This window comes from Colobus angolensis, unplaced genomic scaffold (genome assembly GCF_000951035.1).
Source record: "Colobus angolensis palliatus isolate OR3802 unplaced genomic scaffold, Cang.pa_1.0 Scaffold90, whole genome shotgun sequence".
NCBI classification, from domain to species: Eukaryota; Metazoa; Chordata; class Mammalia; order Primates; family Cercopithecidae; genus Colobus; species Colobus angolensis.
In genome coordinates, this window is record NW_012122932.1 from 7,761,365 (window position 1) to 7,775,520 (window position 14,156).

The following is a 14,156-nucleotide window of genomic DNA, read 5'->3' on the forward strand; positions in this document are numbered from 1 at the left end:
GCTGGAGTGTAGTGGTGCGATCTCGGCACACTGCAACCTCTGCCTCCCGGGTTCATGCCATTCTCCTGCCTCAGCCTCCCAAGTAGCTGGGACTAAAGGCACCTGCCACCTTGCCAGGCTAATTTTTTGCATTTTTAGTAGAGATAGGGTTTCACACCATGTTAGCCAGGATGGTCTTGATCTCCTAAACTCGTAATCCACCCGCCTTGGCCTCACAAAGTGCTGGGATTACAGGCGTGAGTCACTGCACTCAGCCCTTAAGGGTTTTTCTTTTTTGTTTTTGTTTCTTTAGGTTTTATTTTTCTTGATGAATATCTTAGAACTCTATATATTAAAGGTATTCATCTTTAATGTCATTTGTTATCAACATCATTTGTTCTTTTCTTACACTGTAATATATGGTGTTTTCACTTAGATTTTTTTGCTTTCCTACAAATTATAATAAATGACTCTTTATTTCTTTTTTGTGAACTTTAATATACTCTATAACTTGTCTTTATTTCTGCTACAAAACTTAATATTCTCCAGCTCACAGATGTGTGACATCCACTTTATTCAACTTAACCTTCTCATACAGTTGAAGCCATTTTCCCATTCTTCTTTCTCGATTACCACCTCTGTCATTGACATAGTATCTGTTAGCTATTTCTATGTAACTAACATAATCCCATGTGGCTTCTACTGATCTGAGCTGGGTTGGCAGGACTCACTCATGTACCTGAGGTCGACTAAAGTCAACTAGTTCGTTCTAGCTCGGCCTATCAGATGCCTGGGACCTCAGCTTGGACAGCTTGGCTGACTTACCTTTGTTCCATGTGACCCCATTCTCCAGCTGGCTAGACTGGATTTGCTTTTAAAGTGAATTTGGAGTTCCAAAGGTGTGTGAAGTCTAGGCATAAAATTGGCACAATTTTTCTGCCACAATCTATTTGCCAAGGCAAATCACAAAGCCAGCTACCCTCAACAGGTGAGAAAATAGGCTCATCTCTTTATGGAGGGGCCTATATAATGTGGTGAACAATTAGGGCTAATTTTGCAGTCTACCCATGGAAAATGGAATTTTTATTACCTCATTTTATTTGTTTACATCTTCCTTAAGGTCGAGTTCAAATTCATCAACTTACTTTCTTGTGCTTTACATCCCACTGCCTATTTACGTTATGCTTATTTTACTGAACACTGTGATAAGTGACTTACGTCCTTATAACTTAATCCCCCCAAAAATACGTGAGTTAGGTACCATTATTGCCCCCATTTTGTAGTTAAATACCTGTTTTTCCAAGAATAACTTTTCTGAAAGACTCACAGCCAAAGTGTCAGAACTTAGACCAGAATTCAAGTATAATACAGGAGTTTTAGGGGTTTTTTTGTTTTTGTTTTTGTTTTTGTTTTTGTTTTTGAGACGGAGTCTCGCTCTATCGCCCGGGCTGGAGTGCAGTGGCTGCAAGCTCCGCCTCCCAGGTTTACGCCATTCTCCTGCCTCAGCCTCCTGAGTAGCTGAGACTACAGGCGCCCGCCACCTCGCCCAGCTAGTTTTATGTAATTTTTTTTTTTTTTTAGTAGAGACGGGGTTTTACCGTGTTAGCCAGGATGGTCTCGATCTCCTGACCTCGTGATCCACCCATCTCAGCCTCCCAAAGTGCTGGGATTACAGGCGTGAGCCACCGCGCCTGGCCAGGAGTCTAGGGTTTTAACCTCTGAGCTTTTACTTACTTAAAAATGTAAGCTATTTATGGAAAACCACAAAAAAGTTACATTCAACCAAAATAGCCATTTTAACCTTTTGCTAAATCAAATAACATTTTAAATAATTTATATAATGTAAACAGATGTTCAGAGGTCATCAATTTGGGGAGTCTGCTATACTGTAAATGCTATCTATTAATTTACTTTCTTCCTACATTTGAAGTAAGACCACATTATTCAATTATTGAGGAAGCCCTCAGTCTTTTGTACAGCAGTGTAGTTAGAGAACTCCCTGCTCTAAAGGTGTTAAGATAAAATTAGTCCGTTTTTGTAATATACTTCAATTCCCTGAGTTTGGAAATCAAGTCTTCTTCGGGATACTGAGGAGAAAGAAGCGCTTGAGGCTGAGAGTTTGAGACCAACCTGGGCTATATACTGAAACCCTGTCTCTACAGAAAATGAAAATAAAATTAGCTGGGAGTAGTGGTGCACACCAATAGTCCCAGCTACTTGGGAGGCTGAGGCAGAAGGACTACTTGAGCTCAGGAGTCTGAGGCTGCAGTGAGCCACAATGGTGCCACTGCACACCAGCCTGGGCAATAGAGTGAGGCCCCCGTCTGCCCCCTGACAAAATAAATCAGGTTTTGTGTATCTGCCCAGATCCCCTGTGCCTAGCACAGTGTGAAGGATGATAAACGTATCTGTAGAACAGAGACTCTTGAATAGTATTTAGCACAAAACTTTGTATTGTATAAGTGAGAAGTGGATCCATAGGAGAGGTTTGATTGACACCAAGCCACTTGAACAATTAGTGAAAAATGCTGGACTAAACACTGTTCTGCCTACTCTCTGGTCAGAGCTTCTACTCTGTGTTTGTTTGATGTTTTCTTTTTTTTTTTTTTTTGAGACGGAGTCTCGCTCTATCGCCCGGGCTGGAGTGCAGTGGCTGCAAGCTCCGCCTCCCAGGTTTACGCCATTCTCCTGCCTCAGCCTCCTGAGTAGCTGAGACTACAGGCGCCCGCCACCTCGCCCAGCTAGTTTTATGTAATTTTTTTTTTTTTTTAGTAGAGACGGGGTTTCACCGTGTTAGCCAGGATGGTCTGGATCTCCTGACCTCGTGATCCGCCCGTCTCGGCCTCCCAAAGTGCTGGGATTACAGGCTTGAGCCACCACGCCTGGCCTATTTGTTTGATGTTTTCTAAGACAAAGAAATAGTATTTCCTTCCCTATATATACAGTGGTATAGTTTTTTTTTTTTTTTTTTTTTCCTTCCTTTTCTCTAACTCAAAAACTTGCCGGACTCAGTGCTCCTGGGAGTGTTAAAGCAGAATGTGCTTATTTACTTTTATTTTTTGTACCGTTTTCCTTCTTTTTTATGATCCTGGCTTTTGACTGTGTGGCAGAAACATATAAAAATTGGCATAAAAGTAGGAAAATGTGCCCCAGATGCTGCATTAACTGTGAAATAAGTTTAAATGCCTCCAAACAGGGTCTGGTCTCTTCTCTGTCAGCTTCCATACAACTCATCCTGAAGTTTTCCTTTTATCTACAGTATGAGGAACATGGTGGGAGATAAAGACCCTGCCAGCTTGCTAGTGCCTTCACAACAAATCATTGCATAGGCTCAGGCAGCCTTCACATTTGTGGGCAGATGGGGAGCAGTAGAAAAAAGCGGGGCTGTAGTTCTGTCTCAGAAAACACCGGTGAAACCATCTGGATATCGAGTCCCTACTGGGGCCACAACAACAGATTTTCAGACAGAAGTTCGTACATACTAAGGTCATGCCTGATACTTGTGTTCTCAAAGCTCTCTTTGGTCTAGGGAATTTGAAAAAGGACACACCATTATTGCCACACTCCTTAACCTCTCTCCCAGCTTCCCATCTTGCATTCATCCTCCATTCTCCTCACTGTCGTCAAGGGATCATTCAAAAGCAAAAGTCATGTTGTGCCACTGCGTTGACTAAAACCCTCCCATATCCTCTTACTACCCTTGATGATATCTACGCTTTGAACCAGAGCCCTCGAGGCCATCCTCTTTACAGTCCCTGCTGTTCTCCAGCCCCCTATTTCTCTCATCCTGACCATACTTCTTGCACTTCCTCAGATGAGCTGTGCCCTTTCTTCTCTCCAGGTCTTCACCCATGCTGTTCCTGTGCCTGGAACATCCCTTTCTCCTCTTCTCACTCTCCCCCACTTTTAAGCTGCATCCTAGACAGAACTTCTTCAAAGGCTGTGACAGTGACATGGGCTTTCATTCCCTTCCCCTGGGTTCTGCCCCATGATCCCAGAGCACCTTGGCCTTCTTTTATCACAGTTCTGCTTTCTTTTGTACTGTGACTGAAGCTTATGTAAGGTAAACAATTTGTGAAGTGTGCCAAATTATGCCTTAATATGCATCTCTAGAACCTAGCATAGTGTTAGACATCTGAATAGGTTAGAGGTTAAGACAGTAAACTCCCTGTGTTTAATTCTGGATTCCATCAATTATTAGCTGTGTAAATTTGAGAAAGCCATTTAGACTCTCCAAGCCTCAGTTTCCTCGTTTGTGAATCAAGAATAATAGGACCTACCTCATTGAATTATGTTGAGAATTACAATTAATTCACCTTAAGTTCTTAGTACAGTGCCTGTCTTGTATATTAAGTCTTCAAATGTCACCTGTTACTAAGGTGCTCATTGAACAAATACATCAAACAGATGAAAAGCTAAGATATCTTCCCCAGATCTTCTTGAACTTACTGTTTATCACTTTCCTTTTCTGGGTTTTACTTTCTACATGAAGAACGTGAAAAGACTCAGAAAAATTATCTCTAAGGGGCTATACGGTGACAAGTGAGAAGCTGTTCCAGGAAGGAGACACTGACAATGCTGTTATTTATCTCCTCAGAACCCTGTAATATAGGTGGGTGATTGGACAAATGAGAAAAATAAAGCCCAGAGAGGTAAGGCGACTTGCCTAAGGTCTTGTAGACAAATGGAAAAGCCAAATCTAAAACTTGAGATTAATCCCCCAAGGTTAACTTATTTCTTATTGTTATGACATCAAACTTTTTATTTTGAGCAGAAGAATCTCACTTAATTTTTGTCACATCATGTTATATGTCAGTAAAATAAGAATTTTCTTAAGATCATAGACTTTTAGAGCTGAACTTTAAATTCATTCTAATTCTACAGATGTAGTGACTGAAGACTGAAAAGGTAGAGTGAATCCAAGGTCACCTGGTCACTGCTGTGTGCAGCCTCTCATGGGCCACAAACCCATAATGGGCCCTCCTTGGCTCACGGCCTTGGTTTTCCTAGAATCTAAATACTTCTTTATATGATACTTCCTTTAATTAAGGATCAGTTAAGTATAACCAACTAAGCAGATAAAGTAATTTGAAGTGGATCTTTGTGTAATTGACAGTTGCTTCTATTAAGCATGGAATTAAAGAGGCCCATTACGTGGATAAAGGGTAGCACTCAATGATATTTGTATTAAATATTCATCTTTTTTTTTTTAATTCCAGTCACAAATGTTTGAGTGCTAGGGCCCATTCCAGATGCTAGGGACACTGAAGTAGATAAACAGAAAAGTTCCTTATTTATAATAATTGCTTCAAGTGCATTTCTTCATTCATCATCTAGCCTTAAGGCTTAAACTGCACTGATTAATTTTAAATATGTGTACCCAAATGGTTCAGACAATGACTTTAAAAGCTTGAAATTTGCGATGTCAAGTCATATAGGCAGATGCTTAGTGGTTAATGGGTTGGCTGATTATACCATAGTACATGGCTGAGGTTAACAGTACAGTCGCATATGGGTACTTGGTTTTGTTCTGATCCAGGCCCATAGATGCCCTCTCTGGCCTTGGCCATTTACAGGATGTTCACCACAAGAAAATGTTGATCAGCCTTTCTCAAAGATACACTTAGCACAGTTCATCTCATGTAATCTTAACCATGGTAATGCTCCCTTTCAGTTTCACAGACTTTATTTATTCACGGTATTTTTGTCAATAAGATATTGACAAAGAAGATCTTGGAAATCTGAGTTGAAAGGACCTATAGAGACTATTTCGTGAACTGGGGAATCTGTGTTCCAGAAATGGAGAAAGAATCTCAATGGTACACAGTAAGTGAGTTGAGTCAGGACCAGAAATGGGCTCTCCTGATTCCCTGTAATGTCTTTGCTACAAATAGCACCTGCCACGTGAACCCGAGAAATGAGCACGTGGAAAAGATATCTTTATTTTATAAATGATGACAATGAGGGCTGGGAAGGGAAGTGGCTTTTTCCAGCCACTGAAATGGGTTAGGCTTCCTAACCCTGGTGATACATTCCCATGAGTAAGAAGACCTGGGGATTATATACAAGCCCAGAAACTGATGTCAGAAAGGCTTTGATCTTAATACAGTGTAGGTAAGTTTCAGAGTACTGGTTTTTGAATCCATCCAAATCAGGTTTGATTCCTGGCTCTCCCGCCTCCCAGCCTTCTATTGTCTTACCTTGTAGTCTCTCTGTGTGAGAGGCACTGAGACTACATGGACTGGGAAGGTTTGCTAAGCCCAGTCCCCCAGCTGTCCCCACCAAGGCTCCAGGCATATGAATGAAACCTCTAGGACCTTCCAGGATAGCCCAGCTGCCAACTGAATACCAGAAGAATCACCCAGCCAAGCCCCACCCAAATTCCTGATCCTCAAAATTATAAAATATAATAAAACACTATGATTTTTAAGCCAATAATCTTAGGGCTGATTTGTTATGCTGTAGTAGATAACCAGGACACCCTTCTATTCTCAACACCTAGCACAATGTTTGAAATACAGTAGACACTCAATAATTATTTTTTTGAATGATGGCCATAGGAGAACCCCAGAGAGAGAGAGAAGAATTCACATTTACTGAATTCCTGCTGACTCTGTGCCAGGCACCCAACTCTTTGCAACTGCTTTATAAGGGCTGCTTGACTATTATCCTCAACTTGTAAATGCATTTCAGCATTTACAAGATATTCAGATATTAAATAATTTGGCCAAATTATTATTAAATAATAATTTAATAATAATTATTATAATATATTATATAATTATAATAATAAATAAATAAATTTAATAATCTTAATAATTTAATAATTATTAAATAATTTGGCCAAATTTAATTATTCAGATACTAAATAATTTGGCCAAGGAGGTCACAGAAATAGGAATAGAAAAAACTCAGATTATATTTCTGTTATGGTCTTAACTACTATGCTTATGCTGTTCCTAGATAGTAAACGCCAACAGAAAGGGAAGCATTTGGGGAGCTCTGGTAGTTGGGTGGGGAACATGTATGTTATACCACAGTCATAGAAGAAATAAAAAGTACAGCCCACACTACAGATATATAGATATTGAGCCTAGCTTCAGCCAAGCTAACGGTACTCTTTCTTCTTAGAGTCCCTTGACCTTGACTCTTATGTCAGATTATATAGCCCATTTGAGGGGAGGGCTTTGCAGTTAGACCTGGATTCAAATAATTGTGTCACATATTTCTTGTAGATTTTTTAATGTCATTTAGTTGATGTAAGTCTCTGTTTGAGAAATTAAAGCGAGGCTAATTTCTCAAACTGTATAGTGGATATCTTTCAGTGCTGGATCATCAGGTGGAAGAAGATTAAATGGGGTGATGATTGTGCTCTTATTGTCCCCCTAAAACCAGCTTCTGTCTCATCTCTCCCAAGAAATTTCACTGAGGAGCACTGATGTCTTACTGTTCTAAACTCCTCTTTTAGCCATATTATTCCCTTACTGAATACTTACTGTGTACCCATTCTGTGCCAGTTGCTAGAAATATGATGGTCCTTGTCCGCAGGGGGATTAGAGTTGAGAGCTTAAGAGTACAAGGCAGCTTATGCTCTTTTTTTCATTTGTGTTCACCTCCCCAGTCAATTTAATGAACTTACTGAAGGCAGATATCTCTAAAGTCTCATCCTCTTCATTTCCAACACTGCCTCCCTGGTCCTCGCAGCCATTCTTTCTTACCTGTTTGACAAAAGCCTCCTAATGGGTCTGTCTCACTGCATCTTCACTGACCAATTCACTCTCAGTGCTGCAGCCCAAGTGTTATTTTTGGAAGGCAAATTTAATCAACCATTTGCCCTACTTAAAATACCCCACCTACCCAATGACTCTAATTTGCTCTTTGGCTATAGAATAAAATCTACAACTTGGTCCGAATGGCCCCTGTGGTTTGGCCCTGACTGCCCCCTCAAGCCTCATTCTGTGTGACTCTTGATGGATCATACCCTTGTGGTAGTTGTGTTCATATGTTCCACATCCCATCTTCCATGAGGTTATTCTTAATAGAATAATATTTTTCCCTCTCTGTCTAGGTCTTGTCAGAGCCTTATGAAAACCCAGTGGGGCTCACTTAATAAGTTAGCCAAGGGTTAGTCCTTGGAAAAGATTGGTGCTCATTCTATCAGTGTTTTTAGAACCTTAAAATTTGAGAGCAAAAGAAACTATACTGCCACCTCTGCCAGGCTTTGTTTCATAAAGAAGTAAACTGAGGAGAGATGAGAAAGCATATTCCAAAGGCTACAAAGTAACAGTATGGTAGAAGAATGAGAATGCCAATGAAATTAATACATTTCTCTTCCAGAGGGTATAAAGTACACTCAGCATTTCTCAGATATGTATGTTACTCCTGGCTGTAGTATGAGTATCACTGGAAAGTGTTGGATTTAAGCCTTGGCCACCAGTGCCTCAATTTGCAGTTCAGACACTACCTAGCAATTCATTGCCATCACCTTTTCATTGTTGAACCCACTGAAAATGTATCTCATTCACATAAAAAGAAAAATAATGGTCAGTGAACATATATGGAGATGTTTAAGCTTATTACTTAACAGGGAAATGTATATAAAAGCAACATCCAGAGTGCATTTTTCACGTACCAAATTGGCAAATTTTAAAAAGATGGATCATATCCAGAGCATTATCTTTAGGATGTGGAGAAATAGTGCTTTTTTTTTTAAATTATACTTTAAATTCTAGGGTACATGTGTATAAGGCACAGGTTTGTTACATAGGTATATATGTGCCATGTTGGTTTGCTGCACCCATCAACTAGTCATTTATATTAGGTATTTCTCCTAATGCTATCCCTCCCCCAACCCCCCAGCCCCGACAAGCCCGAGTGTGTGATGCTCCTTGCCCTGCGTCCAGGTGTTCTTATTGTTCACTTTCCACCTATGAGTGAGTACGTGGTGTTTGGTTTTCTGTTCCTGTGTTAGTTGAGAATGATAGTTTCTGGCTTCATCCATGTCCCTGCAAAGGACATGAATGCATCCTTTTTTATGGCTGCATAGTATTCCATGGTGTATATGTGCCATATTTTCTTAATCCAGTTATCATTGATGGACATTTGGTTTGGTTCCAAGTCTTTATAGTAGCATGATTTATAATCTTTTGGGTATATACCCAGTAATGGGATCACTGGGTCAAATGATATTTCTAGTTCTAGATCCTTGAGGAATCGCCACACCGTCTTCCACAGTAGTTGAACTAATTAACCAACTGTGTAAAAGCATTCCAAGAAATAGTGCTTTCATATACTGTTAATGAGAATGTAAATCAGGAAAACCTTTGACAAAATCTGTCATGTAAAACCCTTTGACCCAGCAATCCTACTTGTTGGGCTCTCTTCTCCTAAAGTACTTGTGTAGGATTAAGAGTAGTTTATAAGATGATTCATTGCAGATTGCATGTAATTGTGAAAAATAAGAAGCAAATTGCAAATCCCTCACAGGGAACTAATTAAATTAGGGTACATCTACTTCATGGGTTGAATATAACTAATTTTAATAAGAACATCTATATGTACCAGCAAGTTTTAGGGGGAAACAGTAAGATATGTACCAAAAACAGTGAGATGGCATATATGAAAGTGGAATCAATAAGGGATGGTGAAAGTGGATGTTTCATGTTTTATATATTTTTGTTGTTTAAAAATTTTATGAAGCATGCCTTCTATAAATAAAAACTTAAAGCTTTATGGGGAAAAAATGAAGAGAATTTAAGAGGACCCCAATCTTCTTCCTAATTAACTTAGTTACGTTCTGACCTGGATAGAACATAGCAACTGCTGGAAACCTAAGGAAAGTACTTGATTAGAAATTTAGTGCTTATAAAATACTGCCATGTATTGGGGAAACCTGCTGATTTCAGCAGTTAGGACACCAGGAGAAGAGTTGATTGGCAGTTCGCAAGTAGCTTGTAGGGTGTAAGTTGGCAGAAATGCAAGCCACACAAGGTATACAGACATGCTGTTGGATCTTTCAAACCTAGGGATGGCAACATCATAGTCTGTAAATTCTATTCAAGTTAAGTCCAATTTTTCTATCTCCCTAAGTAATGGAGTTGCTTCTTCTGCACTCACTTGCCTAATTCTCTCGCATTCATACTGTAACTGCAGACCACTTGCATTCGTTTTCTATTGCTGCTGTAACAAATTACTATAAACATAGTGTCTTAAAACAACATCACAAATGTATGACATTATAGTTCTGAAGGTCAGAAGTCTGAAATGGGTTTTATGGGGCTCAAATCAAAATGTTGGCAAAACTAAATTCCTTCTGGAGGCTCTAGGGGAGAATGTGTTTCTTGTCCTTTCCAGCTTCTAGAGGCTGCCCACATTTCCTGGCTCAAGGCTGCATCACTCCAAATTCTGCTTATGCTATCACATCTCCTCTTCTTGCTCTGACCCCCCTGCCTCCCTCAAATAATCCATGATAATCTCTTTATCTCAAGATGCTTAACTTAATCACATCTGCAAAGTCCTTTTTGCCATCTAAGGTTTTGTATTCTCAGGTTCCAGGGATTAGGACATGGACATTATTCTGCCATGCCACCTATTCTGTTAGCAGATCCTCAGTGACTAGCAGGGTGACCCAAGAGAAGTCATCTTTGCTTGCTCTCTCAACAAATTTGAAATTACGAACCTGTAGCTATCACTGCCTTCCTACAGCACCCCATGAGACAGGGATAATTTGAGAGATGTCAGACTTGAAGAGATATCATTTTAGGAGAAGAGTGTATGCAAAATTACTGGTGATGGCATGAATTATATTACCAGTGATACTATCAACTTTGATTTTTCTCCATTTCTAAGGAGATGTGAACTGCTTAGTTCTGCTGTCATAAGGGAAGGGACTATTGCTTTAGGCCCTGGTCCAGTGTTTTCCCACGCAGTCATCACTATGGATGCTCATTGTCTTGTTTTTTGTCCTATTGTGTAAGGCAAGGTTATATATGGAGTATTTTAGAAGGAATTAAATTATCAGATACTCACTAACATAAGACATCCCCCCATAAAGTCAATTGATGATGCTGAGTTATCTCCCAAGTTATCAATACAGTTTTAAATGCCCCAGAAAAGAGTGTGAATGGGACTGAGGAATATCATTGCACAAATATATAGTAATGGGGGAAAAAAGAAATGGAAAATTACAAGGTGTGGACAAAAGATACTGCTGTAAATATTAATGCAGTGGTGCTCATGTGCAGTATTTTTGCTGCATCCAACATCCTGTGATGCTATGTCCTGGATACCCCAAATAGCAACCCTTTATATACTCATGGTTTAAAAAAAAATTATTATTATTATTCTATGTGATCTTTGTGCTAACCCTAAGATGCTGGCTGGGACTCATATCTTTAACATACAGAGCAGAGAAATGAGGCTCTGAATCATTGTTCAAGGTTTAATCTCCCTAAGAAGTGAATTATGACTTGAACTTGTGTTACCTGCACCTCTATTTTCTTATCTTCAAAATAAAGATTAAGAAATGGGATTTTTTTGAGAAATAAATATTAATATTTGTAAAGTGCTTAGAATACTTCCCAACACATATAAACTCTAAATAAATGATATATAAACTAAATGCAAACTTAGAGCTCCTTTGCATGTATCATCTTATAACTAGAAATTTCTTGAATAATAAAATCACCATTAAGGAGGTAGTGATTGTATGAATAATGGGTTAATAATAATATATATGCAAACTTTACTCCATTTTAACAATATGATCCTTCGCACCTCTAGAACTCTCAATCAAAATTAGATGTCTCTTCTGCTTCTTTTGTTTTTGTTTGGCTTTAGCAGTTATTTGTTTCTAGCCATTATTGTGTGATGATTTAATCAGTAACTGTACTTTCCGTTTGACTCTAAGCTTCAAGAAAGCAAAGTCTAGTCCTTACTTTTCACTGTTGTATTTAATAGCACCTAGATGCTACCTGGTAGATTCTCAGATATTTAAAAGAATGGACCAGAAACTGAATCAAATTAAGTTATCATGTGCTGTGCTCCCATCTGCTATGTTTTTATTCCCTAATGAAATTGTGGCATAAAATTAACCTCAAATGTTGGGAAAATACTCCAATTTACAACTTTCTTTAATATGTATCTTGAGTCATTAGATTAACTGCCAACTCATATTCGAGGTTATAAAATGCTTTCACAGTCATTTATCTCTTCTCTTGGAGCCTCACTGTAGTTCTTAGAGATAACTATGGATGGTTTTGTCTCTCTTTTTAGAGGTAATACAACAGAAGCCCCAAGAAAGAAAATGTCTTTTCCAACGTCATAAATCTCGTCCATGTCAGAAATAAAACTAGGCAACAGATCATTCACATCTTTTATAGTAATAATAAAACTGTATTGATGATTAGTAGTCAGGATTAAGCTAGTGTGTGTGTGTATGTGTGTGTGTGTGTGTGTATTCATGTAATGCATTCAACAGTTAATTAGATGGCATTGCCACCACTTTACAGATAAAGAAAATGGGACAGCTGACTGGTTAAAATTTGTGCAACTAATCATTTCTAAATGTTGGAGCAGAAGTGAAACCTCTGGAACCATGTCTGCATGGTTTCAGAGCCTGAGATTTAAGCCACCATACTGCACTTCTTTCCTTCTCAATGTGATTTTATTTCTACTACAAGATGCTGACTCCCCTGTGCCCTTTCTTGACAGTTAATGAGTTTATTGCCTTATTCCCTATTGTATGAAGTCCTACTTGTTTTCACTTTTCCTATTTTTATTCTGTTCTGACCTCTGGGAATAACGTTTAGCAAAGCTGGGATAACCTACCTTCCCTAGCTGACAGACAAAAAGAGAAGATGCCTTTCAATTACCATCACTTAACTAGTGGAAGCCAGGTTCTTTGAAAAGAGTCTGTAATGAGTTTTCATAGGACAAAGGAAATTATCCAAAATATAGCACATTTCGACAGTGAAACCTGCTTATGAATAGATTGCCCTTAGCAATTGTCAGTACATAGCATTTAATAATCCCCATGGTACACATGTTCAGTGGAGACCTCTTAGTGCTTGCTCCTGGAAGATTGTGACACTGTTTCCATTTTCACATCTGTGTAGGGCTTGGGGTTGAGAGGTATGGCAGGATACTACAGCATCAAAGAAGGTTAGAGCTGAAAGAGAACTTAAAGCAGACCTAGTAGAAGACAATTTTTATATCACTGCTGCATCCCTCACACTTAACACAATATTTAAAACATAAAAGATACTCAATAAATATTTGAAATTTTTTGAAATAGACTATAGCTAACAATAATCTATTCTATATTTCAAAATAACTAGAAGAGAATAATTCAAATGTTTCTAGCATGAAGAAAAATATATTTGAGGTGATAAATATCCCAATTACCCTACTTTGATCTTCACACATTATATAAATGTATCAAAATATCACACATACCCCCAAAATATGTATATTATATATCAATTAAATAGATAGTTAAAAATTAAAAACTGAAAAAGAAATTTGTTGAGTTGATAAATGAAGACCATTTTACAGATAGAGAAATAGAAGCTTGGACAAAAAATGTAATTTACCTAAACTCACTCAGAAAATCAGAGGTAAAAGTCATGTTTTATTACTTTTATTTTTCTCACTTACTGTTTTAGTCCATTAACTTGGTTATGCCTTCAGAAGTGGAATACTTAATTAAATACAGAACAGAATATGGGAAGGAGTAAGATGTGGTTCCTGATCTCTACATCTACTGGGGGAAATGAGACAGGACAGCAAGTATTTGGGTAGAAAATAATTAGTGATTCATCCTAAAAAGCCTTCACACCTACACATTCCAAGATGCACGTATAAGAGATTTGTTGAAAGCCCTTAGGATACTGAAAAAGTATAGAACATATGCCTATCAATAGGTCAAATACAAGACAAACTGTAACACATCCATATTGGAGATCACTACTTGACCATTAAAATTTATGACACGATGTATAGAAACTGACATAGAAATCTCAATGTAATCCAGCATACAAACAGAACCAAAGACAAAAACCACATGATTATCTCAATAGATGTAGAAAAGGCCTTTGACAAAATTCAAAAGCCCTTCATGCTAAAAACGCTCAATAAATTCGGTATTGATGGAACATATCTCAAAATAGTAAGAGCTA